Consider the following 27,001-nt stretch of genomic DNA (forward strand, 5'->3'; position numbering starts at 1 on the left):
AAAACAAAGGTAAACAATTATTGTTTGTAGGCAGTAATACGTGAAAACACAACTTAATAAACTTCATGAAGATTTTTTCTGAATGAACCGTCATCACATATGCTCAAAGACAAATATTTGAAAGCCAATGGTGTACTAAAACCAAAACAGTTGAAATACTGAATAACCAAAAGGACCTAGTCCTATATAACTAAGGTAAATTTCACTGTAGCAGAAAGAAGAGAATGATTATATAGCAGTGTCAAATTAATATGTGTTTAATTATTTCAATAATAATATTTATTGGTATCCCACCGAAACATTTGCTGACAAGCAAATTCCAGTAAAATCTATATACGCTTACATCAATAAAGAATTAGGAGTATAATTAGTCTTCAAAGAAAAAGAAGACAAAACATTTCCAAATTAGAAGAAATACAACAGCATATTCAACCTAATCAAAATGCAATGACGTCCAAAAGTACGAATATTCAGCGGTCAGACAGCTCCTTTAAATAAATAACTACCTCCAGTTGGTCACTGCTATTTAAAACGTCTTCAAAAATTCGCACTTTTTGCCTAAAAAGAACTCATTAGAGACTCCAAAAGATAATATTATGAAAATCACAATAAAGTATCAATTTGAGGTACTTGATTAAAATTGAGAATGGAAATGGGGAATGTGTCAAAGAGACAACAACCCGATCATAGAGCAGACAATAGCAGAAGGTCACCAACAGGTCTTAAATGCAGCGAGAAATCCCGTATCGGGAGGCGTCCTTCAACTGGCCCTAAAAAAATATATATACTAGTTCAGTGATAATGAACGCCATACTAAACTCCAAATTGTACACTGGAAACTAAAAGTTATAATAATACTTACAAGGGCCAGAGGCTCCTAACTTAGGACAGGCGCAAAAATGCGGCGGGGTCACACATGTTTATGAGATCTCAACCCTCCCCCTATACCTCTAGCCAATGCAAAAAAGTAAACGCATAACAATACGCACATTAAAATTCAGTTCAAGAGGAGTCCGAGTCTGATGTCAGAAGGAACCAAAGAAAAAAAACAAAATGACAATAATACATAAATAACATCAGACTACTAGCAGTTAACTGACATGCCAGCTCCAGACTTTAATTAAACTGATTGAAAGATTATGTCTTCATCATATGAATATCAGGCACAATCCCTCCCGTTAGGGTTTAGTATCATACTATCATAAAAAATATAAGAAGAACATAACCCGTGTCATGCCAACAACTGATTTTTAAATAAATGTGTTTAGTTCCGATGCAAAGATCCTATACGTGAATCATATTAACGCCAAAATATGCAATCTTTAATCACCCGACAACAGTATCATAACTATATCCCTTCTTGATAAGTCTATTTAAAGGTTTTGTTAGCGTCTAAGGTGAATACTGATTACCGATTATTCCCAAAGCATGTCTTAATGCAGCTGACGTAATCAATTAATTTGAGGATAAGATATATCGCGCGAAAAACATAAGACAATAGCGGTTTGGAAAATGATAAGGTTAACTCACATCATAATACAAACAACCTCAGTACATGAGTATTATCGCCCCTTCATACATGAACAAAATAGAACAATGAAAGGGAGACGTGATGTCAACGTAAAATGATTGCAACAGATATGATCAACACATGTATTGAAAAAAAGTAGTACACATTTATAGCCGATAAGGATAACACTTAAACCTCGTTTTCAAAACAGGTGTTGGGTAGTTTCATGCTCTCCTAGTGGCATCAATCATTGTACTAATTGAACAGCATAACATTAATAAATAGTCTCATGAAGTGGTGTTCTAAACGAAGAACTTAAAAGAAAATAAGCGTTTATCTGTCTATAATTTAATTTTGGATGTAACGCGTCTTCTGATTGGCTGACATTATTTTGTCATCAGACCATAGGCATAATTTAGTCATGTGACCTTGACGTCATCAACGTTTTTTCAAGGTTTTCTACGGTTTAAAATGGAATTAAGAATTAAATTATAAGAAATGACTGTAATATTTTTTCTGTCTATTCGAAATAACATAAAAAATGTGGTGCACCCTGTTAAATAACCCGCTACGCGCGTTATTCAGTGTGCACCAAATTTTTTATGTTATTTCTTCATAGACAGAAATAAAATTACAGTCATTCCTTAAATGTGTAAGAATTTTGTTTGGCTATCAAAATCTGATATTTCAAATCGGTACTAATAACATCCTCTACGTTTTTTTAAAGGCTCTTACAGATAAATGGTATACAAATTTCGAAAGTAACAGAAGGGGTAATATAGGGTCTCAATTTTATCATTATGTTTTTACCTTACATGTGTTGTAAATTTTCAAATTGGCTCAGTATCGGAATAATTTGAAAAGGTCTTGTTTTTAAAATGTTATATCCATTGTTTTTGTCGTTTCTTCCAAATAAGAATTTTGCATTGATACGTTAACTTAAAAGCAAATTAACCACGTAAAAAAACTAAAAAAAAACCACTTTGCTTGGGTAAGACCCAACTTATTTGGTTTTAACAAAACTTTAACTTAATTTTATCATCGGTACAAGGACATCATTCGTAAATATAAATCAACGTGCAAACTTCTTATACTTTCAGGTATTTCACATCCAATATGTTATGGAAATACTCCATACAAAGCAAAACAATGTTGTCATTCACCTAAAAAAAACTAATCAAACATTTAAACAGACTTATTCAGAAGGGACATAGTTACAATACTGTTGTTGAGTCATGAAAGATGATATTTCTTTAATTAATATTGGTGTACTGATAGGGTCGTTACGTCGGAAATAAACACATTTATTCTTAAGCCAGTTATAGTTTTCATAACTGTTAGTTTCGTCTCGTGTATTTTATGATGAAATGATACTAAACCAAATACGGAAGAATTGTGCTTGATTTTCAAATGATGAAGATTTCATCATTCAATCAATTTAATTGAGGTCTAAAGTTGGCTTGTCAGTAACTGCTCGGAGTCCTTTGTTTATTTTTGTTAATCATTGTCATTTTGCTCAGTTTTATCTGTTACCATATCTAACATCGCACTCGGACGTCTTCTTCACTCAGTTCAACTGTGCGTATATCTGTGTGTTGTTAGATTCCACATTAGCTAGAGGTACAGGGAGGGTTTCAGATCTCCCTAAACATGTTTGACTCCGCTGCATTTTAACGCCTTTCGAAAATCAGGAACCTCTGGCTTTTGTTAGTGTTGAATGATTCAGTTTTATTTTTCTATGGTTCGGAGTTAACGAATGACGGAAATGTTGATAAACAGTATACATTTTGAAAGGGACAGCTGAAGTCCACCTCCGGGTGCCAGATTTTATCGCTGTGTTGAAGACCCATTTGTGGATTTCGGCTGTTTTCTGGTTTTTGCTCGAGAGGTTTTCTCTTTACAATCATTCCACTTTTCCATTCCCAATTGTATTTGTTGATTTTAGACACAAATGTTTTAGGTCGATCATGCTATTTCAATTATTTCAAAACAATAAAACTTTTCAAATGGACATAAACAACATCAGGACTTTTCTACGGGGCATAGTCAAATAATAGAACTGTTCACGAACCTAAACACATTTTTGTTTAATATAAAGAAGAAAATACAAAATATAAGGCGTTCAGAGTTGTTCTTCTAAAATTACAGTGCAAAATGAAGGCGTCTAACGAAATGCTCAAACAATTTCAATGAAAGTAAAACATTAATTGGACAAAGATAACTGTACTTTGTTTCAAATATAAAGGGATATAGTTGATACATGATTGTATTCAGTTGTTACTGATCCCGTCTGTAAGTACATAATATCATGAACAAAAACAAATGTTTAGTTCAAAATTTTACATTTTTATCCATAAGTTAACTGCAAGTATCATGTTTAAGATTTATATTTCAAAAAGACAACGAAAAGGACGAAGCATCAATATTTACAATTTTGAAAATATTAATGTAATTGATGTTTTGAAGTATGTGCTTAACGGCCGGCTATTTAATTCAGAATCAATTTTCTGGTGTTTTACTTCTTTAGGGATTTAATTTGTCAAAAATAAATTAACAGTTATAATACAAGATAAAGATCAAGTAAGCAACACTAATGATTTAGTGAATTCTATGAGAGACATATATGTCATCCAGTTCCTTGATTGCATCATCCGCCACTACCCATATTTGAACTACCTATCAATAAAAACAAATGCATTACGATCGGTCTTTTGTTCAGCTTTATTTGTTTACTTGAATACTAGCTCTAAATTACAAAGAACACAAATACGTTCGAAATGGAATCCAAAAAAAATGAAATTATTGATATCATCTTTTTTATAAAAGAAACTATTACATAAATAGAATTGAGAATGGAAATGGGGAATGTGCCAAAGAGACAACAACCCGACCATAGAGCAGACAACAGCAGAAGGTCACCAACAGGCCTTCAATGCAACGAGAAATTCCCGCACCCGGAGGCGTCCTTCATACTATTAAATATTTAAATCAAATAGTACAGGAGAAATACACAATCAAGGCATCACATTTTATTGAAAGTCATATCGCAAAGAATAAATTTCAAATAAATTATAGAAAGTTTTAATAAATCAATGACGTTAATGATTTCCATGAAAAGTTTCTTAACTTACACACAAACATACCTGTTAACTCGATAACACACCCTTCACCTTCAACGTACTTGTATCCCGCTGGACAAGATTGTCTTTGCTGAAGTTGTATTTCATGTTCATCATTCTTTTGTCTACGAGTATCTAAGCAGAAAAAGGTAAAATCACAAAAATACTGAACTTAGAGGAAAATCAATGCGGAAAGTCCATAATCACATGGCAAAATCAAATAACAAAACGCATCAAAAACGAATTGACAAGAACTGTCATATTCCTGACTTGGTACAGGCATTTTCAAATATAGAAAATGGTGGATTAAACCTGGTTTCATAGCGCTAACCCTCTCACTTTGATGACAGTCTCATCAAATTCCGTTATATTTACATTGATGCGTTAACTAAACAGACACAATAAATAAAATAGTCAAACTATGGGTACATCAGTCATCATCGTATAACAATTTTAAAAGGAACAAGCCAACAGAACACAAAAAAACATCCACCTACTAACACATTCATTGATTTGTCTGTCTGACGTCAGAAAATTTTATACGTCACATAAATTTGTCGTTCAATGTGCATGCAAACAATTTTAAAATTTACACAGGCAGTTTTAGAATATAGGGTTAAAAAATCAAAAGTATGTAAGAAAAAATATCAGAAATAGACCGAGATTGAAAATAGTCCAAAAGTTATATGTAGTATTTATAAGAATCCACAAATAGTTAATAATAGAAAATGTGACTCTATAAAACTGGTATGTATAAATTATCATATGGATGTAAATGAAATATAAATTTAAAATTATTATTTATAACTTACAGTGACATAGTCGCAACATAATAACAAAACCGTTATAAACTATATTTTCTCATTTTTCAAATTTGTAAACTATATTTATGAATTAATGTATGTGTATGATATACAGCTCACTTATTTAATTATTTTAGAAACAATACATTTTTGAATAGCATTTAACATTAAAGATATTTTTTTTTTAATCTTTTAAAGACTCTGGCAATTGTATTTCTTTTAAACAATTGTAAATTCCATGTTTTGTCGGTGTGATTATTTATAAGAATAACCAACTTCACATTATTAAAATACGCAACGTATCAAAGATGAAACAAACTTAAAACAACACGTTGAATAATTGTAAGCGTTCGAAGCGCTTATCTGGATTTATCTACATCAGGAACGCTCAGAGCATAATATTTGAAAGCCGAGGATGTATAGGCACTGACATAATTGAAAAAGTTTATGACAAAAAATACCAAATAATAGTCAAATTCATTTAAAGCCAAATGTACATGAGGGAGTTAATACCTTAGTTTCTTAATAATTTCAAAATTTATAACGGGCAATTTAGATAGATTGTAAATCATGCCAGTACCAAAGTACTAACTAGTGAGCTGATTATACCCTAAGGGACTGATAGTTCACTAATAAAGGTATCAATTCAGTGCTGTAAAAAACAGCACATTGAATAATTTCATGCGTTTGAGGCGCATTACTGGATAAACATTCATCAGTAACGTTCAAAGTCGAATATTTGAAAGCAGAGGATATATAAGTAACGATACAGTTGAAGCTTTATGAAAAGAAAATAGCCAACAAATAGGCAAATCCTTCCAAGGCCAAGTTAAATAATCGGTGTATGTAAGGTTATAGCATTGTGTATAATCATAATCTTTCTGAGTAGATGATCGATGAATGTATGTTTAAAAATCATAATGCTGTAAGTGAGCAAACGTTTTGGAATCAATGCCTTTCTCAATTTTATTTTACTGATAAGACGCTATACGCACACTGAATAGTGTCTCAAGATTTTTAACAATAGAGGGATGGTTTTGGTGAGAAAAAAATGTATTTACAGTTGTGTCTAATAATATATCTATACATGAGTAAAACTATCTGTGACGTTTGAGGCTCACGGTTATTGTTTTATTTAACCACAAGTATTTGTAGCTCTCCTAAGTAGCCCAATTTTAATCTGCAAAGATCATTTGGATCTAAAGAGTTCTTCAAATACTGATCGATATTTTTTAAGTTATACTCTTTATTTCTGTTGATTTTCATACTTATCCACTGCATAAAATTCAGAACCATTCAGAAAATTCGCCACCAGTCAGTCACGATCTATTTCCGACTGCTTTTTGCCGTTATTTACATGTACAAAGATGCAACATTCTGAAAATTCCTTAAATGTCTTGAACACACCTAAATTTACTGTAAACCAAATGTACAGTAATGAATAAACCACAAAGACGATATCTAAAATATAATGAAACTCTTTAAAAGACGCAACGGTTTTACTTATACACTTATCAGATAATATTGATGTGATAATAACAATTTAAGACCATTGAGGTGTATTTATAACTTTTGGTACTCCTATACATTACTGTACGATTTTATATAAGCAAAACTATGAGGCCTGATCCAAGAAGAAACTCATCTTATCTGCATCGAGGACAGTGTTATTTTTTCTAAGCCTGTTTCTGAAAATCAACGATGAATGTCTTCCATAAAGGTAGATACATGAATACTCAATTACTATGAGTTTAAAACCAAACTCCTTTTTATAGTTCGTTCTTATGTGGTACTGTTACAACATTGTCCCACGTATAGGGGAAAGGGCGGATCCCACTTACATGTTCAACCTCGCCACATTCTGTATGTATGTACCTGTCCCAAGTCAGGAGCCTGTAATTCAATTGTTGTCGTTTGTTGGCATGTTACTTATTCGTTTTTCGTTCATTGGTTGTTCATAAATTTTGCCTTATATTTCTTGTTTGAATTGTTTTATATTTGTCATTTCGGGACTTTTTGTAGCTGACTATGCGGTATGTGCTTTGCTCATTGTTGAAGGCCGCGCATGGTGACATACATTGGTAAATTTATGTGTGCTTTAATCTCTTGTGGAGAGTTGTCTCATTGGCAATCATATCACATCTTCTAGACTATAAATACGACCAAAGAGCAGATGACAGCCGAGGGCCACTAATTCAGTGATGATGGACGTCATACCAAACTCCGAAATATATAAAAGAAACAAATTAAAAATCATACAAGACTAAGAGGCTCCTGACTTGGGACACGCGCAAAAATATGGCGGGGTTAAACATGTTTATTGAGATCACAACCCTCCCCCTATAAATCTAGCAAATGTAGAATACTACTAACATAGTAGCATATAACGGATGCTACATTTTGGGCAGGATCTGCTTACACTGTCAAAAAACACGAATGCCGCCCCGGTTTTTCATTGGGTTCTTGACTTTTGGTTTATAGCTGGCTAAAATTTGTTTTATACATTATTGTTTAGTTTTTGTTTGGTCGTTTATCTTAATTGTTTGCCATGGCATTGTCGGTTCATAATGTAAATACACGGTGTAGATATCAGCCGTATGGATGGTGTAGATATCAGCCGTACGGATGGTGTAGATATCAGCCGTATTGATGGTGAAGATATCAGCCGTATGGATGGTGTAGATATCAGCCGTATGGATAGTGTAGATATCAGCCGTACGGATGGTGTAGATATCAGCTGTATGGATGGTGTAGATATCAGCCGTATGGATGGTATAGATATCAGCCGTATGGATGGTGTAGATATCAGCTGTATGGATGGTGTAGATATCAGCCGTACGGATGGTGTAGATATCAGCCGTATGGATGGTGTAGATGTCAGCCGTATGGATGGTGTAGATATCAGCCGTATTGATGTAGTAGATATCAGCAGTATGGATGGTGTAGATATAAGCCGTATCGATGGTGTAGATATCAGCCGTATGGATGGTGTAGATATCAGCCGTATGGATGGTGTAGATATCAGCTGTATGGATGGTGTATATATCAGCTGTATGGATGGTGTAGATATCAGCCGTATGGGTGGTGTAGATATCAACCGTATGGATGGTGTAGATATCAGCCGTATGGATGGTGTAGCTATCAGCTGTATGGATGGTGTAGATATCAGCCATATGAATGGTGTAGATATCAACCGTATGGATGGTGTAGATATCAGCCGAATGAATGGTGTAGATATCAGCCGTATGGATGGTGTAGATATCAGCCGTATGCATATCAGCGGCTGACATTTACCAATAGAGTGACATACAAAGCTGTAAAGGAAGGGCACACTTAAATCCCAAACAATTACTATTGAAAAAAGGAGGCGAGAAGTATATGTCACAGAGAGAGCGACACATGGAAATGAAAACAAAAAGTCTTATATAGAAATTATAAGGTCATTCAAAACTGATAGCTGTCGATAAAATTTATAAAATTTTATTTAAATTTCATCGGTACAAAAATTAACTTAGGATAGAATTATGTCTTTGTTCTCCTATTTAAATAGATTATTAAAAGTAGAAAAAAAAGGTTTTATTGCAGAATTAAATAAAAATACATTAAATTCATCTTTACAAGAAAAGTAATGAATTTATAAAAATAAGTATGTGTGGCAAGATTGCCATCGAGACAACTCTCCATCTGAGACTAATTTACAAAAATATTAACTATTGGTGACTGTACGGCCTTTCGCAATGAGCAAATAATACCACAACGTCATTTATAACATGACAAGCATACAACAATATAGACGAGAAAAAGAAGACAAAATGCTATGTGTATATGTATACATATGAAGTGATATTTTTTTTATCTACACATCAAATGAATAGCATGTATTCCTTATTAAACGCTTTGACTCATAGATTGAGCGATTTAAAATACTAGTTTGCAATAAAACTTACAAGATCTCTTATATTTTGAAAGCGGTTGAATATTTTGTCTTTTATTGTGAAAAGGACTGATAAAGATTCGCTTCATTTCGTCTATATAATATAATTATTTACACTGTCCCAGGTTTTCTGTCTTAACTTGGCTGATGGTATTCCAATTTTTCTCGATGAACCATCATCACATTCGACAAGAAAGTCATGTTTGCTTTATGTTGCCTATGCGTCAGTCCCAGTAATTATTTTGGTAGCATAAATGATGTTCAAATCTATAGGAAATTACTGAATAACATATCTCTACACCCACAAAAGACTAATATAACAAGGAAGTAAAGTACAAAAATATTTCAAACATGTTACCATTTTAAATTATGTAAAAATGTTTACATGATCTTGATTTTAAAGAAGGCATTCGGTACATGTACTAGTTCATTATGTTTCATTGTTTACTTTCTAGTCATCATAAATTACATAATTTCCTGAATATATAACGAACTTCATTATAATTTTATTGCATATAGGTATCAAATCAGTTCTGTACGACTAATTTCAAGTTATAACTAGCAAACAACTGGTAGAAAGAGGACCGTGAATATGAACAGAAGTTTGATTCAAGTATTGTTCATGTTTATGTTGTTTCTACATATACACCAGAGCGTGGATGGTATGTATATTATATTGATGCATTAGGTTACAAGGCTTTGGAAATGAAATCTTCAAATGACACTTAACTTATAAATTATGTCTTACATATAAATGCAAAGGAATAGAATTTGTTAATTTTCCAACGCTCATGATCTTGATCTACCTATACCGTGTTTTGAAAGAAAAAAAGAGGGGCGAGAGATACCAGAGGGATAGTCAAATTCATAGATAAAAAATAAACTGACAATGACATGCCAGAGACAAAAATAGCAATTAACCATTAAACTTTCTTTATGTGGTCTGAAAACGGAAGCGGTAGCCAAACATAAGTGTCCTTAAATTAAAGCCTTATATGTGTTGAGGTGGAAAAAAATAGAACTTTTTTAGTACACAATCAAAAGGTTAAAACCACTTTATATTTATGTTAGATATTTTCTTTTACGTGATCTCTTGTTTGTTCATTTGTGATAATTTCTATTTGCTTTTGATTTGTAGCAGTCGTGTATAACATGTTGCAGGTTTTGCCCATTGATCATTCGACAGTCAGTCCTTAATGTTTGATAGTTATAATAAAAAAAAATAATGAAAAATAATGTTCTTATCAGAACTAGAAAATTAATCATTTGTAAAGAACTCATTTCAGTAGATCAAAGTGCATAATAAAAGAACAACTTTAAATTTCATTTTAAACCACTTCTACGAGATTTTCAAAAAGAGTAACAGCAGTAGATATGTGTTATAGCCACAGTTAACATAAAACAGATAGATACGAGTACATATGTATAAGTCTATTAACAGGATTTTTGTTATAGTAACACTAATATTGTATAGTTGATAGACATAAAGAATGGAGGACAGCTTTTATAAGATATTGAAAGTCATTTGTTGGTTAAACCTAGCAGAAATTGCAAAAGAAATCAACATTTGTGTTGTGAATGTTTTGTTAAGAGAAAGATACAGCAGAATCTAAGACAATTGGTTTGACTCCGCAAAGCATTAATTGAAGTAGTTACATTTTTTCCACGATTCAAAAATCAAATTAACATTCATGTATGACATGCTTTCGAAAAAAAACTAAAGAACTTGAAGAAAGAGGACGACGAAAATGAACAGCAAATTGATTCAAGTTCTTTTCTTGTGTATGTTGTTTCTTAATACACACCAGATAGTAAATGGTATGTACTTAATATAATTAAAAAAAAATGTTTTCATTTTAATACTACCGTTTTAAAGACATACTTCTTAATTAGTATCAAATTTGATATTTATGAATGAGATGTGATGTAAATGTCACAATGCAAAATTGATTTGTATCATTGTGATTAGTTAAGCCCTTTCAATTGGTGTTATTGCAATGCCAATGGTTAAGGGTTGGGTAGGTGTCCGCTAATTAAATTAACTTTGCCCCAATTCTGTATGTGTCTGTTTTAATTCTGAAGCCTGTAATTTAGAGATTGTCGTTTATTTCTGTATACCATATTTGCTTTTGGTTCATTAATTTGTACATAATTCAGGCCTTTAGTTTTCTCGTTTGTTTTGTTTTTACATTTGTCATATTGGGGGCATTTTTATAACTGAATACGCGGTATGAGTTTTACTAATTGAGGAAGGCTGTACTGTTACATATAGTGGTTAATGTCTGTGTCATTTTGGGCTCTTGTAAAGAGTTGTCTCATTAACAATCATACCACATCTTCTTATTTCTATATGATAACATCAGAAAAGAATATCGGAAAATTTATAAGAAAAAATTACCATTAGTTCATGGTTTAAGTAAGTTTGATCAAGTGTTGACACATAGAATGTTAAAGATCTGCAATATTTGCAATATAAAAATTCCTTTCTCATTCTAAGTCCTTAGTCCTATTTTTTATGTTCTGTTCAATAAATAGTGTTTTGTTGTCAGTGATCTTGGGTTATCTTTTTGTCACAAGTTATTTGTTTGAATTCGATAGATGATATTTTTTTGTAGGCCGCTGTGTGACGTCGTTCTCTTTTTTTGTTATGGGATTTTCAAAAAGTATGGACGTAAAAAAATGTTTTTAAATGCAGCCTTAAATAAAAGTTGATATATATATATTTTTTTTTAATTGACACGGGTAGTAAGAAAAAAAATGTCGGTTATACTGTCAACGGATTAAAAAATATTTATTTCGATTTTAGTTTCCTATTAATTTTTGTTTTAAATTTTTTAAAAATAATATCTTCTATTGTATTTGGATTTTCAACATATAAGCATCGATCATCACTGAGGAGATATGTATTTTATTGCATCTATGCAGTAATATTCAGTTAAAGGGCATACGATACAGTTTTGATCCCGTGTTTACATTTTGATAAAAATTTCCATAAAGACTATTTTTTACCTGATTAAATCAAATATGCAATAAAAAATATACCTTCATGTGCTACTTTTTGAAATTTTGTATATTTGCTCAAAAGTAGGATTTGTGGCCGTATTTTCCCTTCCGAAAGAAAGACATAACTTTTTTGTTTTAAAAGATAAACACAATTTTTGTTTCGTTAAATAATTTGTAATTTCTGTATTTTATAAGAATCCTTAAAATTTATACAGTTTTTAATCAGAAATAACTCATATTTATCAAATGTTCATGAATGTAGAAAAAAACATCATTTTTTGCTGTATATTTATCAAATTTTAAAAAATTGCACTATTAACGTTACGTGTATCATGAAATTTGAAATTTGGCACACATAAAAATCTTCTCCCGTAATCAAACCAAAAGGAATTTTTCAAAAAGAGGGGTCCATGAACTCGTTTTCAAGTTTAATAAATTTGAATGATAAAAGTCAGTCGAAAACTGAATCTTTTCCCGATAAGTTATAGTTTGACGTCGCGAAAATAACAATTTACGTTAGCAACGTCATTACCTCCCCTGTAAGTGTATCGTATGCCCTTAATGTAATTGACTCTATCTATAGTTACAATTAGAAAAGATGTTTATGACTGAAAGTATCAACGAGCCATTTATAAATAAAGCGATTTTCTTTCGATATGATCTGATATTGGTTCAGTCGTAGTGTATGAAGTCATTACATAATGCAAACTTTGCGTACTTCAGTTAACCTTTGAGATATAAATGAAATATTTAAATTATGAGTAAAATCTCTTTTTTTTATTGGAAGTATTACATATATCTATTTAGTAAATAAACGATATGTTATTTTAAAATTTGGTGACTATGTGGAACGCATCTATCCCATCGAGCTATAGATAAAGGATACTTCAGATACATTTACCGGATTTGTTATCACATAAGCAACACGACGGGTGCCGCATGTGAAGCAGGATCTGCTTACCCTTCCGGAGCACCTGAGATCACCCCTATTTTTTTGGTGGGGTTCGTGTTGTTCATTCTTTAGTTTTCTATGTTGTGTCGTGTGTGCTATTGTTTGTTTGTCTTTTTCATTTTTAGCCATTGCGTTGTCGGTTTGTTTTAGATTTATGAGTTTGACTGTCCCTTTGGTGTCTTTCGTCCCTCTTTTATAACCACTGGGTCGATGTCTCTGCCTGTGGACATTTTGTCCCCGAGGACATCATCCGCCCAGTAGCAAAACTTATATTGAATGAATTTACGAAGATCTAACAGGAAACTGGCTCGGACGTCGCCCAGTATAAAAAGGTCCGAAACAGACGTCACCATGGACACGGTGTCGTCTGATACGGCAGGTGTCCCCTCATCACCAAACATGACAAATATCACAAACATGACTCATTCAGATCATCGTCCTAGTGACAACAGCAATATTACACATATACAGCCATGTTCAGTTCTCCTTAAAGACATTTTGGTTTTTGATGACACAGTACAACACTGTCGCATTTCGAAATGTGAGACCAAAGGCTGCAAAACTTGTGCAATTTTAATTACAGATGCTGAATTCACTAGCAATTTGACCAAGAAGTCCTATTCTACCAGAAGTTACGATGATCTGAATTGTAAATCGATAAATGTCGTCTACGGATTAGAGTGCAACCTTTGCGGATTGGTATACGTCGGTGAAACGAAAGGAAGGCTAAACAAACGGATGTGCGGTCATAGATCAGACATTAACCTCAATGATAACGACATTCTATGCCAGCATTTCAATCAGCCCGATCATTCCATCGTTTCCATGACAGTTCGCATTATCGAAAAGATATACCATAGCTCTAACAATCCTAATCTTTCAACAACTCTCCGTAGACAAAAAGAGGACTACTGGATTAGAAAATTGGGAACTGCGACACCTTATGGTTGCAATGACAAAATGGATGGTATAGGTATTCTATCTAGTCCTTCGTGTAACTCGGTGAATGTGATGAATATTTTCAACTCGACTCCTCGACGTAGACACAGTCATGGTCATCGTCATTATACATCACCTTCTCTGCATGATGTATCTGTTAATGACTTGCTGCTATTTATACAAAAACCGTTAGGTATTCATCACATTCGCACGAAACTTTATTCATTACCCCTTTCAAAACTTCATTCTCTGTTCAATTTATGTTTGGAATCCACTGTTACAAACCCTCATTCAAACCAAAACAAAATTACAGCTATAATTTCGGATATTGCAAGTCACAGACTTTTCAAGTCAGTCCGCAATGGCAAAGATGAAAAAGAGAAAAGATCTTTCCTTACTCTTTCCTTTGCCAACAAAGGTATCGATGGCGTCAACTTAGGCAATATCCTTCATCATAAATTAGTTCAATCGAAAATACCTCTTTATTTCAAAGACCAGTCTGTACCAATCATTTCGTATACCTATACCAAACCTATTGCAACTAAAATTTTCAATTACAAACACGTTTTGCAGGATCTCGATATTGACGACTTCAAGTCTAAACCTCCTGATTGCACTTGTGCTAGTTCCCAATTCACATATAATCCTGCTGTCCACGTTATTACCGGTGACCTCAACATTGTTAATAACACTTCTCTACGAAATGTGTTATCGAAAGGTCCGAAATATCGTGAGCCTTAATCCATCAATTGGAAATACAACTTTAAAATTTTGATGAATTCAGTTGAGGATTATGCCAGGCAATGGGCTAAGCGCGAGAAGGAAGACGTAGACACTCTTTCCGAATGGATTAAGGCAGTGAGGTCTTTGATACAAATCAGAAATAAGAAACTGAATGGGTCTATCAATGTCCATGCCACGTCAATCTTTAAAGACCCAAATGTTGCAAAGCACCTATCCTACATCCATGACAAATATGTTGTTATCCCCGCAGATCAAGCCCAAACAATATCGTTTTTTTTTATGTAAAACTCATTACATTAACTGCTTGATAAACGAATTAGGTATTGACAATTCACTCGGAAACTCAACATATACCCTCACGACACTTACCAAAGAGGAAACCCTGGATAATCATAGGTCTGTTCTGGGTTCCTTTGGAATTTCAACCGAAGATCAAGAACTGGATCTGCCATCACTGTATTGGGTACCTAAACTACATAAGTGTCCTTACAAACAACGGTATATTGCTGGGTCTTCCAAGTGCTCCACAAAACCTCTTTCTAAATTATTAACATCTATTTTATCAGCAATCAAAGACGGGCTTCAAAGATATTGTGAAACTGCCTAATCTAGAGGGGGCGTGAATCAGATGTGGATACTTAAAAATTCAAAAGATCTTTTAGAGTACATACAATCTAACTCTCTTTCATCTTGTAAAAGTATTAAAACATTTGACTTTTCTACTCTGTACACTAGTATTCCACATTCCAAACTAAAAGCCATATTGAAAGAGTTGGTATTGCTTTTGCTTCGTAAAAAGGAATAGCCAACGTAGATACAAGTATCTTGTCTTAGGGAGGGATAAATCCTACTTTGTAAAGGATCACTCTGATTCGAACAAAAAATTCTCTGAAACTGATATTATCAAGATGCTTGATTTCTTGATTGACAACATATTTGTTACGTTGGGAAAACGTGTTTTTCAACAGACTGTCGGCATTCCAATGGGAACAAACTGTGCTTCTCTACTTGCCGACTTGTTTCTTTATTATTATGAGGCTGACTTCATGCAGGAACTTCTTAGGAAGAAAGATAAGAAGTTAGCAATATCCTTTAACTCTACTTTTCGCTATATAGATGATGTTCTTTCATTAAATAATTCAAAATTTGGTGACTATGTGGAACGCATCTATCCAATCGAGCTAGAGATAAAGGATACTACAGATACAGTTAAGTCAGCCTCATATCTTGATTTACATCTAGAAATTGACAATGAGGGTCGGTTGAAAACAAAACTTTACGACAAAAGAGATGATTTCAGCTTTCCAATTGTGAACTTTCCATTTCTAAGTAGCAACATTTCAGCAGCACCTGCATACGGGGTATATATCTCCCAATTGATACGATATTCCCGTGCTTGCATTTCCAATCATGATTTTCTTGATAGAGGGTTGCTGCTCGCAAGGAAGCTATTAAACCAAGAGTTCCAAATGGTGAAGTTGAAATCATCCCTTCGTAAATTTTACGGACGCCATCATGAGTTGGTTGACCGTTATGGAATAACCGTTTCACAAATGATATCGGATATGTTCCTTACGTCGTAACTACAATCCCCTTCCCTTTCATGAATGTGACCTACCGAATTAGACTATTTACCGGATTTTTTATCACATAAGTAACACGACGGGTGCCACATGTGGAGCAGGATCTGCTTACCCTTCCGGAGCACCTGAGATCACCCCTAGTTTTTTGGTGGGGTTCATGTTGTTTATTCTTTTGTTTTCATGTTGTGTCGTGTGTGCTGTTGTTTGTTTGTCTTTTTTTTCATTTTTAGCCATGGCGTTGTCAGTTTGTTTAAGATTTATGAGTTTGACTGTCCATTTTGTATCTTTCGTCCCTCTTTTACATGAATACATTTAAAATATCGGTGATCGACGTTACTATCTTTTTCAGGTTTTGTTATACCAGTTCAAGATGGTACCAATCCAAACACCTGTGTATGTTCAACGGGATAAGTTTGTGACGAGGCAACCAACATGTGCATTCAAGGCAAGACAATTTCGTATATTAAATAATTAATAAATTTCATTTCATTCAGTCTTACCTAAGTGCTGATTTGTTTAAATGTATAACAAAGTTTAAACAGTAGATAGAGTATGATGAGCAATCAGTGTTAAACATCGGCTTACAGCATTAACGGTGACAAATTATATTGCAACAGATGTGCACTTCGAAAAGTCATATCTTTTCAGTGATGCTCGAGGTTAACGTGCGAATCATTTTGTTAAATATGTGACTAAGCAATTTAAAATTCTATATATTTCGGTTGTATTACCAATGTTATTTCAACTGATCGGGCGGAGTTTGCGTTTTAATTTGCATAAGGACAGTCTATTTGAAGATGTGTGTGATAAGGAAGATTGCTGTAGTAATTATAAAATGATTTCTAATCACCTATCAGTGTCATCAGAGGAATTTATAAAAGAATGACTGAACACTTCATTGATGAGTGTATTCTAAAACACCTATCTGTAGATGGACTGGTTTTTTGTGAGTGAATCGTTTAAACTCCGCCCAGTCAGGTGAAATAAATCGAGTAATAACAAAATCATATAAATTGAGTTTGAATTTGTCCATCTATACAAAGATATGATTTGTAAGTTAAGCTGTACCTCAAACAAGATAATTACCTCATTCTAACGGAGATGTTGTAACAAAGCCCGGATTCAGATACGATCCGGGTAAACTTATCAATCCTTTAAAGTCATAAGAAACGAGTGACTGGTGAAAAATAATATTCTTCCAATTCTTGAACCAATGCATACAAACATCATTAACTTCGTCCTCTGTGCACGAATTTATCATATTTTTTTTCGTGTAAATTTCGTTTAATAGTCAATTTTTTTTTTTTCAATCGGTCAGTGTTGTTGTGAAAATATGGCAGGTAATTAAAGTTAGTGTTTTGAAACCGAAGTTTACCGATTGTCACCTGTTTGTCAACAATCAACAAAAAATTAACCAAAAAGCATGGAAATTGAGCATGTGTTTAACATGTAAATTCAGATAATTTTAAGGATATCCCTGTGTATTGTGATCACCGGATTTTTACGAGATGAGTAACACTGAGGTCACTTTGCATACGGAAAATATGTTGAGGGAATTGCTTCCTGGAAGGAAGCAATTAAAATAAAGTTAACTTTTTCTAAATATTAATAAATCAATGAATTTTCTTCAAAAAAAGTATATGTACATAAGTTTTATAATGAAAACTATCTATTGAGTTATGAAAAAACATATGCACTATTTTGTTTTGGATTTGAGGTTTCTAATGACTTTAAATAAACTTATTCTAAATAATTACCAAATTCAACACTGTAACTAGATATTAAAATATTGTTTTTATTGCTATAGATATTGATTTTGTAATTTATAACCAACATTGTATTATTGTTATAAACATACAAATATGCACATTCACGGTTCTACAATATGTAGATTCATGCTTTTTAACATCCCAAATATCATCCACCCCGCCACATTCTGTATGTGCCTCTGTCAAGTCTATAACTTGTAAACTATAATTCAATGGTTGTCGCGTTTGCTAAATATCATATTTGTATTTTTTTCATTGTTGTTTTTTACATAGATTAGGCCGTTAATTTTCTCGTTTGAATTGTTTTACATTTGTCATTTCGGGGCCTTTTATAGATGAATATGCGGTATGGTTTTTGTCCGTTGTTGAAAGTCGTACAGGGAACTATAGTTGGTTTCTAATGTCATTTTGTAATTATACCACATCCTCTGATTGTTTTTATTATCCACTGCGGTAAATTAGGTAATGTTTAGACTTAGTTACTTTCATTTAAAAATATGTTTGTATGTCTTACTGTAAAAATATTTTTGTGAAACATTACATTGCAAATCGCTTCAGCTTGCCGGTCTAGCACAAAGACGGGTTCATGGTCATAACAATTTTATCTCGTAATGATAATTATACATGTTATACGATATTGTGTTGTGTTGTTGCTTACGACGATATTGAACATAATATATGTTCTGCTGCAGTATTTTCATGGAACATACTTTTAATTTTATTTCTTGATAATAATATTTACACAATTGTAGATGATGGCAGTACATATGGTAATGCTGGGGTGAACTCAATAGGGTAATATTTGGATGGACGACAAACTAAATGCAAATACAATGTACAAGCGTTTCTTACAAAAATAAACATTTACAATAAACTATAAACATATTTGTTTTTCGTTTATTTTTTTATATGAATAAGGCCGTTAGTTTTCTCGTTTGAATTGTTTTACATTGTCTTTTCGTGACCTTTTATAGCTGACTATGCGGTATGGGCTTTGCTCATTGATGAAGGCCATACGTGACCTATAATTTTTAACTTCTGTGTCATTTTTTGTGTCTTGTGGACAGTTGTCTCATTGGCATTCATACCATATCTTCTTTTTTATATTAATAAAATGTCTATTTATATAATGTGATTTAACATACCACCTCTTGCTGTTTTATAAAAGCCACAGCGCTAACAGTCCCGTATATCGGTCTCATGTATATAATTCAAGTACCTTATAAAGCTTTATCAATTTCCGTACAATAATCGGTATGTACCATAATTGAACGTTAAAATGTATCTTATACTGTTTCAACTTGATAACTGACAAACAAAACAAAGGTAAACATGCAATTATTGTTTGTAGGCAGTAATACGTGAAAACACAATTTAATAAACTTCATGAAGATTTTTTCTGAATAAACCGTCATCACATATGCTCAAAGACAAATATTTGGAGGCCAAGGGTGTACTAAAACCAAAACAGTTGAAATACTAAATGACCAAAAGGACCTAGTCCTATATAACTAAGGTAAATTTCACTTTAGCAGAAAGAAAGAAAATGAATATATAGCAGTGTTACAATAAATATTTGTTTAATTATTTCAATAATAATAATTGATGGTATCTCACCGAAACATTTGTTGACAATCAGGTTAATAGATGACGGTATATATTTTTAAGTTGTAGTTACCATAATCCCGTCATCTTTACCTTGATTGTGGTTTACTGAATTAAATTTATGACTGGGTTTTACTAACATAGTAGCATATAACGGATTCTGCATCTTGGGCAGGATCTGCTTACACTGTCAAAAAACACGAATGCCGCCCCGGTTTTTCATTGGGTTCTTGACTTTCGGTTTATAGTTTGCTAAAATTTGTTTTATACATTATTGTTTAGTTTTTGTTTGGTCGTTTATCTTAATTGTTTGTCATGGCATTGTCGGTTCATAATGTGAATACATGGTGTAGATATTAGCCGTATAGATGGTGTAGATATCAGCCGTATGGATGGTGTGGATATCAGCCGTACGGATGGTGTAGATATCAGCCGTATGGATGGTGTGGATATCAGCCGTACGGATGGTGTAGATTTCAGTCGTATGGATGGTGTAGATGTCAGCCGTATGGATGGTGTAGATATCAACCGTATGGATGGTGTGGATATCAGCTGTACGGATGGTGTAGATTTCAGTCGTATGGATTGTGTAGATATCAGCCGTATGGATGGTGTAGATATCAACCGTATGGATGGTGTGGATATCAGCCGTATGTATGTAGTAGATATCAGCAGTATGGATGGTGTAGATATCAGCCGTATGGATGGTGTAGATATCAGCCGTATGGATGGTGAAGATATCAGCTGTATGGATGGTGTAGATATCAGCTGTATGGATGGTGTAGATATCAGCCGTATAAATGGTGTAGATATCAGCCGTATGGATGGTGTAGATATCAGCCGTATGGATGGTGTAGATATCAGCTGTCTGGATGGTATAGATATCAGCCGTATTAATGGTGTAGATATCAGCCGTAGGGATGGTGTAGATACCAGCCGTATGCAGATGTGCGTCTGACATCTACAAATAAAGTGACATACAAACATCATCCAAAGCTATAAAGGAACACAACTATAGTAAGAAGGGCACACTTTAATCCCAAACAATTACTCATGGAAAAAGGAGGCGAAGAGTATAGTTCACAGAGAGAGCGACACATGGAAATGAAAACAAAAAGTCTTATATAGGAATTATAAGGTCATTCAAAACCGATAGCTGTCGATACAATTTGTAAAATTTTATTAATCTTTCATCGGTACAAAAATTACCTTTAATATAGAAATATGTCTTTGTTCTCCTGTTTAAATAGATTATCTAAAGAAGAAAGAAAAAAAGTTTTATTACAGAATTAAATAAAAATACATTAAATACATCTTTACAAGAAAAGTAATGAATTTATAAAAATAAGTATGTGTGGCAAGACTGCCATCGAGACAACTCTCCATCTGAGACTAAATTACAAAAATATTAACTATAGGTGACTGTACGGCCTTTCGCAATGAGCAAAACATATACCACATCTATAAAATAACAAGCATACAACAATATAGACGAGAAAAAGAAGACAAAAGACTGTGTGTATATGTATACATATGAAGTGATATGTATTTGATTTACACATCAAACGAATAGTATGTATTCTTATCAAACGCTTTGACTCATAAATTGGGGGATTTTAAATACTAGTTCCCAATAGAACTCACAAGATCTGCATATATTTTGAAAGCGGTTGAATATTTTGTCTTTTATTGTGAAAAGGACTGATAAAAAATCGCTTCATTTCGTCTATATAATATAATTATTTACACTGTCCAAGGTTTTCTGTCTTAACTTGGCTGATGGTATTCCAATTGTTCTCGATGAACCACCATCACATTCGACAAGAAAGTCATGTTTGCTTTATGTTGCCTATGCGTCAGTCCCAGTAAGTAATGTTGGTAGCATAAATTTCGTTCAAATCTATAGGAAATTACTAAATAACATATATCTACACCCACAAAAGACTAATATAACAAGGAAGTAAACTACAAAAATATTTCAAACATGTTACCATTTGAAATTATATAAAAATGTTTACATGATATTGATTTTGAAGAAGGCATTCGGTACATGTACTTGTTCATTATGTTTCATTGTTAACTTTCTAGTCACCATAAATTACATAATTTCCCCTGAATACATATCGAACTTCATTATAATTTTATTGCAAATAGGTATCAAATCAGCTCTGAACGACTAATTTCAAGTTATAACTAGCAAAGTACTGGTAGAAAGAGGACCGTGAATATGAACAGCAGTTTGATTCAAGTATTGTTCATCTTTATGTTGTTTCTGCATATAAAGTCGAGCGTGCCTGGTATGTATATCATATTGATGCATTTGGTTACAAGGCTTTGAAATGAATTTTAAAATGACACTTAACTTATAAACTATGCAACGTCGGCAGTTTTCGACCACTTAACGGTAAATTCGAGTGTGACGTCAGAGAAAAAACAATGGTCATCTTCACGTTAAAAGTGAACATCTTTACATATTGGACATTATTTTCGTCGAAGAAATAATACTTAACTTTTGATAATTGCATTAGTAATCACTATTTTGACCATGTTCGGGTATTTTCGACCACGGTCGAACATTTTCGACCACTTTCTAATTTCCTTCTGTCATATCACTGATAACTTTATATTATGGTTCGACCCCAGAACCAATTGGTCATGGAGTGTTTAAATGATAATTATTTTGCCGTCGTAAGTGGAGATAAACGGCCATTTTACTTCTGAAAGTGATACCGTTTCGTTATTCACACGAACGTTACAAGTTTTGATCAGCAACTGATATTATTCAAGCGTGCAGGCTTTAAAAGAAAAAATCAATGTTGAGTTTCTGAAAATTTCGAATTAACTGTTTTAAGCGGATTTCAGAAGAAATGAACCCTCTACAATTGCTTGCACGGGGCTTGTGAATTCTCGTGCGTATTTAAATTAATTGTCGTGACCTGAATTGATAAGATCACATTGTCAGATGAATAGAGTAAGTGCTCTTTGTGTGAATAATTATAGTGGTGCACGTGATGTTGTTCATTCAGTGTGCCCTTTTCCGGTCAATGCTTGATAGATAAATAACACGAGCTTGAACATGCATTGAACTCCATTTCTTTAAAATTGAGATCGGGCCGGGCACAGTAGGTTTACCATGGACATTATTTTGTTTGTTTTAAGGCTCTTAGGGGCCATTGAAATGAGTGATATTCGATCTTGTCTCAAAATAAATGGGACAATGTTCTAATATATAAAAAAAAAGATTGTCAAAATTGGGCTGATTATTTTATTGGATACTAGGATTCAACTTGAATAAAAAAAGACAAGACCAGAAATCAACATCAAGCACGAACCGATTACAAGATAGCTTCAAAGCGCATAAATGTCTGGGTAGAATTTTCAACGGATAAAATCTGGATCTAATACACATTATCACTAGTCCTATAACATAAGCCTATTGTAGGTTAATATTGTCTTTATACGACGCTTTTTATAGAATATTTTTTTTTACTACCAATGCCGAACCAGTCAAAATAATATTCGATAAAAAAAAACGTCGATTCGGAGTCATTATGTATTGTTATATCATACGATTTGAACACAAGAAGGCTTATATTATAAGGCTTACATTATTCCCCTCAAACAAATAGAAATAAAATAGTTTCTCCCTAAAGTTAAGGCAAATAATTATTTATGACAAAAATGTATTTAGCAGAAAAAACTATTATAACAAATTGTCGACGCCAAGCTGAATTTATCATTTTTGAAATGTTCTGTATTCTAAGATAAAATACGGGGGGAGAGAGATATCAAAGGGACAATTAAACTAAAAAAAAAAAATACGACGACAAATCCACACATACCCAACACAGAAAACTAAGAGTGAGCAATTCGTAACAAGTCATACATTCATTGTGAAAATTTTGTCGCATAATATATCTGACGCTTTTTAGAGGCAATCATCACACTTATATGGAAAGCTAACGATGTCGTCAATATGCACACAAGGAAAGTCAACACCAGAGCATTTTGCATGATAAAAGGAGGAGCAAATCTCGCAACATATATAAACATCGTCTGTTTCAACTGGAAATGGATAAAGCCTCGTATGACGGAAACCTTTACTGTTGTTGCTTTTGGCCATGCCGACTTAAATACAGAAGCAAAGGTAACTTTGTGACAAATTCACCCGGATTTTTGAACTGGTAATCTCTCACTGAATCTCTCCAGTGCTTCTTCAAAGGCCCAAACAGAGTAACATCACATGGCTGTAATATATGACTTGCATGTTCGATCAAACCATACAATATAACAATTTTATACTTACAAAGCTGAGCCTTTTCCAGACTAATATGGCTAATATGTCCATCCACCAGCAAAATAACCGGTCGCTTAAATTTTCGGTCCTTTATGGCAGTAATAAAATGATCACGTACCCAGGTGTAAAATAGTTCGGAATCCATCCAACCAGTCTTTGTCCAACCAAGTACTGCTTCAGTGAAACCTTCGAGTGGATTATACTGGAAACGCTCCCCTGGAAATACAAGCACATGTGGTAAGTAGTGTGCTGTTGCACTCATACAGGCAAGAACTGTTATCTGTGATTTGTCAGCTGAACATGTTGAATACACATTCTTACTGCCTTTAGCAGCCAAAATTTTACCAGATTTTGAATCTTGCGGAAAACCACTTTCATCTGCGTTATATATGCGGGAATCATCTTTCAATATATCTATTCCCTCTTCATAATTTTTCGTTAGGTACTTTGCAAAATCTTCAAACAACCATTTTATTTTTTGCCAAGATATAACTGCGCCTTCCTCACCAAGTTTTTGTGGAGTGCGAGTAGAAATCTCATTATGGCGTTTCATGAAAGCATATAGCCAATCCTTACCCGGCAAATTATCTTTAAATGGGGTTTTCCGACCGTCATGATCCAAAATTGTCTTCACCGTATACAGAAGTTGCTGTCTTGTTTAGCCATAGACGATTTTTGCCATATCTATGACCCAGTGAACTAGCATTTCTTCCTCACTATCAAATAATACAGGACAAGGTCCTGATCTTGCCTGAAGACTAGATCTGTCATTCAGTTTGTCTATAATAGTCGTTTTTGGAACATTGTATTGTCGTGATGCGGATCGAATTGACATTGTCTTATTTTCGACAATTTGTACTGCATTTTGATATCCTCTAGAGCAGAATTTCTGTACTTGTTTCGTTTCCCCATTGTATTTGAAAATCTGAAAGCAGAAAAGGGTGAGGTAAAAACCTGCTCACGGCCGACATTCGGCTTACCGAGAGATTTGTCGGTTTATCTATATTGAGTATGCGGCTATATCGGCGGTTGATCTGTTAATCGGGTTGGCAAAAGTCTGTTAATCATGTGTTATCGAGAAAATCATTGCAACTTCAGTATGTTTCATTGTATAACTTTTTAAAAATATTTTTATCATAAAAAAATATTTATGTCTGACAAAACAATTCAATGTACTGAATCCAGTGGTGTAATAATTTTATTTTCTAGCTTCGATAAAAGTTCTATAAAATGAAACAAGAAATTGTGCCGACGCAAAAATACATGTATTTTATGACAATGTTGAAACTTAATCCAGGCGTGAAGGATGAACAAACGAGACGAAATGGGGTTAAATGGAAATCACTTATACTTGAAGATACCCTATTTTTATGATTTCGCTTTTTAAATTATCTATTTTGCACATGTTCATTCAGATTTAGTAGAACCGGTCATTTTGCATTTCCCAGACAAGTTAAATGAAGGAAATGGTCATATACAGTATATTTGGAATGCTACGAGACAAAAATGAAACAAATAAAACAGACAAAAAAAATAACCTGTAGCAATTGAGGCATAACATTAAATACAAATATGATTACACACTTTCGAAAATACTAATATAATATAAACAAACAATATGGAGAGTTGTCTCATTGGCACTCACACCACACCTTCTTATTTATATTAATACATGTACATTTCTAGCGTAAAAAAAAGTGAACAAAAACATAAATTTTTACAACCTGATAGGTGACCCAAGTGCACCACGAGAAAAACAAACACAATAGAGAAAACAGCCTGGTAGGAGTTGATGGACATGGGGTCCCTGGGATAAGGGAGGCGATGATCGGGAGTAACTGGGAGTAAAAAAAGGGGGTCGGGTTAAGGGGAGTCTGAACAGGGAGTAAAGGGGGGATTGTTAGCTCAAGTTGATATTAAAAGAAGGGAAGTGGTGATTGCTATCCCTTGTCAAACACCTCCCACCCACCCTCTTTTAGGGAGTATTTTTTAAACGTTTTCGGGTTTTCTATTGACACGTAGACAAATTGCTTTGATTGCGCAAGGAAACATTTTTTGAACTAAAAAATATCCTTAAAAAGCAGATTGCATTTTGATCTTGTTGCTCTGATAAAGTTTTGATTTTCTTATTTTCAGCTAGTAAAAAAAAATACAATCCGATGTATTCGACACTCCAATTTCGATAACATTGTCCTTCTGACTATGACATTGTCAATACAAGTTGCCCGATTTCGTTACGTCATTCATATTGTGACATCACTGTACCCTTGAAAAACGTAAACAAAGCGTCCTTAGTCTAACACAAAATATACAAGACTGGTCGAAAATAGGCAAAATTGTGTGAAAGGGATATAAGTTGATCATCGGCAAAATATTTTCTAAAATGCGCCTTTTTTATTAATTTATGTGTTAATTTCTATTCTCAGGAATTAAGCGAACAGTGTCAATAGGTTTTCATGCTTGAATAGTAGGTGTTTTTTACTGTAATCATTTGTTGAAAGACAGATATCTTTTTAACACATGACGTAATATTTGTTTTTATCATGGCAAGAAGTTCCGCGATAACGGTACTAAATTATGTAACTTACTACTTCTTTCCGTGAATTGCAGCTAACCTAACTTTCCATTTCAAATATTTAGTTCTGCAGATCTGCACGCGGACAGGATGCGTAAACAACGCCTCGCGTGCATGAAATCGCTCCCGAAATGTTCGGTGGTCGACAACTGCCTCTGGTCGAAAATA

Source organism: Mytilus galloprovincialis, chromosome 2 (assembly GCF_965363235.1).
Source record: "Mytilus galloprovincialis chromosome 2, xbMytGall1.hap1.1, whole genome shotgun sequence".
In the NCBI taxonomy this organism is placed as follows: domain Eukaryota; kingdom Metazoa; phylum Mollusca; class Bivalvia; order Mytilida; family Mytilidae; genus Mytilus; species Mytilus galloprovincialis.